Raw genomic sequence first — 2964 nt, 5'->3', positions numbered from 1 at the left:
AAATATTTACAAGTGTCTCATCTCATCTCAGTCAGTGTCCTTGCTGGTTGTAGTACCGCTGCGTGGGGATGCGTGATGGACTGGTGGGGTGTCGAGTTCCTTGGAGGTGTTGAGGGATGAGGGTGACATGCCCTCTTCTAGGTTGCTTTCGACGGACCCCGGGGTCAGGACTGGGAAGCTGAGTGGTGTCAGAGGTGTCTTGAATGTGGCTGACAGCGACGACCATGAAGGTGTTGGTGAAGGAGCCTGGACAAGGGTGGGTGACGATAATGAAGTTGTTGGTGAAGGAACCTGGACAAGGGTGGCTGACTGTGCAGGTGGCATCCCTGGTTGCCACTCCGTGGTACGGGGCCAGGAAGACTGGCCTGAATACTGTGGTGACTGGGGAGGCATCCAGGTTAAAGATGAGGGCTGACTGGCTGGACGATGCTGCTGAGGCTGCTGCTGCTGCTGCTCTGGCGGTGCCTGCGAGGTTGCTGGTTGAGGTGGATACCAGAACTGCTGCTGCTGAGGGGGCTGCTAAGGTTGCTGCTGCTGTGGGCCTGGCCAGGTCATGATTGGTTGTTTATGTGGCTGCTGGAAGACCCGACGCCACTGCCTGTAGCGGCGTACAAGGTTGAGGCAGTCCATTTGGAATTCATGCCAGTAGTCCTCTGGGATGCCATGCATGTGGCCTTCCAGCAGGCACGAAAAATCGTGAACGATCTTGTGCTGGCCAGTGTATGAGGGCACCAAGGAATCTGCTTTGGACATGATCTGAAACATACAAACATTGTAACAATTTACTACAGCATTTCAATCCAACATATTGCACATTCCATGTTAAAAACAATGGATGAAACTGGAACACAATCTACATGTAGAAATTGGGATTCTCACATTTTTCACTACAGTACTGATGTCCTTGTGGGACACCCAGGTGTTGCTGGGTGTGGTGTCTGTTGTTGGGCTGGACCGCTTCCCCTTGCCCTTGCCCTTCCCAGTGCTTGTAGATGCTTGGCTGTGGGAACCTGTGGACCTCACTTCATCATCGTCTCCATCGCTGACCGTCACTGCACCTGACTCTGAGCCAATAAACTGCTCACTGGGGACTGTCTCTCCCCGGATGATGTGTTGTATTGGGAAACACCAGGTCTCCATGATCTGTTCGTTACGGGCACTCCTTCGGGGCTGGTCAGCTCCACTCTTCTTCTCCTTCTTGATAATCTTCCCCACTCTTGGTCTCAAGTTCTCGTAATGCTTCTTGCATTGGGGACCAGTGGCAGGAGGCTCCAGGTGCTCTCCAAGTCGGTCCCACCAGCTGTTCTTGGCTGCCACGTTGATCCACTCCTTGTGCTTCTTGTCAAACAGCAGGGCGTTCTCCTTCACAAGGTCGGCCAACCTAATCTCTGCCTCTTCTGTCCAATGGTAGTCAGGGATTTCTTTCTTGGACACCCGGACCCACTTCTTCTGCTTCATCTCGTCCTCACTGGATGGCTGTCTCTTGCTTTCGCTTGTATCCTGCTGTGTCTCCGGGATCACGAGATCGAGACTTGATATTGATGAGTGAGGAGAATTATCTCTATCAGCAGTCTCTGCCTCTGGCCTGTTGGCTTCTGGCCTTCTCCCTCTTCCTTTTGTCAGCTTGGTTTTAGGCATGTTTGCTCTTTGCTGGTGAGCTCTGGAATGGCGAGCAGTGTCCTGGAAGCTCTATATATACCTCCACACCGATGCAAGCACCACTGTCACGCAGTAGTCGTGAACTTCTCGTGAACTTCTCGTGAACGGTGCATGAACAGTTCGTGAACTGATCGTGAACTCCTCGTGCCATGTGAAAAATGTTCGTGAAGTGCGTAAACTAGTCGTGAACTGCTCGTGCCATCAATGCATGAAGTACACGTGACCATGTTAGTGGGAAGGCACGGCTAGCTGCAACGCGCTCATATTCCTGAACATGTTGATAACTACTCGTGAACTCGACATGAACTGTTAGTGAGCTATTCGTGGTAGTTCGTGACAGTCGTGGCATGGCATGCATTGCCACGCACTGGCACACATCCTCCCGCATCGTCCCGATGAGTTCACGAAGAATTCACGAACAGTTTGCGCATAGTTCACGACCCGGTCACGAAATTTTGTCGTGATCTGAATTTTGAACATTTCAAAATTCTCGTCACGACATGCCACAATGTCACGACGGGTTTACGAACACTTCACGCCAGTTTACGACTAGTTTGCGTATTGGCCTGACTCGAGTCATGACAATGCGTGCCACAAATTCGGTCAAGTGTCAGGGTGTCTTACGTTATATATGCAATATCATAATATACATTAAATATGAATCATATTATTAACTTGTATTTTGTTGATATGTGTAAAGTCCTGAGATTGATTATATTCTAAAGAGGATATATGCAGTCAGGGGTTTCATAATAGTAATAAAAATTACACATAGCCTACGTATCAAATTTTGTAAGGATTTATCGTCTTGTGCAAAGGAAGAGGGTCCTCAGCTTATGAGAAAGTAAATAAACAAGTAATAAGCTATATACGTATGAAAAAGAATATAGGTACTATAATGATCAGAATAATTTCATAGAAATATATGGAAAATCAGTAGATGAATAACAATAGAAAAATTATTGGAAAACCCTTCGAAGTACCGATTCCCATCCTGTTTTTTAGATAGGTACGGTAGCTGGGGGTGTCAGCAATAGATGGCACTGATTAGTCACTGGATGTTCATGAGTTTTTTATGAATAGGCTTTTCTGTCTTCCCTTTACTGTCTTTGATATGTCTATTTACTGGGTTATGAATTGCCATTATTTGGTGCTCACTTGCCATAGCTTGGGTGAAAAAAACCCTTGGCGCTGAACATGTTTCATGTTTGTGTGTGACACCTCAATGACCTGTGTCTCATCCATAATGCTCATGAAGAACCCATAAACGTTCCGTAGGGAGGTAGTGACGTTAGTGCACCTCAT

General features: G+C 47.7%; 1 pseudogene; it reads right to left on the bottom strand.

Moving 5' to 3' along the window:
- Nucleotides 1-228: 228 nt before the first annotated feature.
- Nucleotides 229-2047, bottom strand: LOC137623315 (uncharacterized; annotated as a pseudogene).
- Between the last annotated feature and the right edge of the window lie 917 nt (nt 2048-2964).

This window comes from Palaemon carinicauda, chromosome 1 (assembly GCF_036898095.1).
Source record: "Palaemon carinicauda isolate YSFRI2023 chromosome 1, ASM3689809v2, whole genome shotgun sequence".
Classification (NCBI taxonomy): Eukaryota; Metazoa; Arthropoda; class Malacostraca; order Decapoda; family Palaemonidae; genus Palaemon; species Palaemon carinicauda.
Note: the sequence above shows the minus strand (reverse complement) of the source record. Positions and strands in the feature narration are given on the sequence as shown.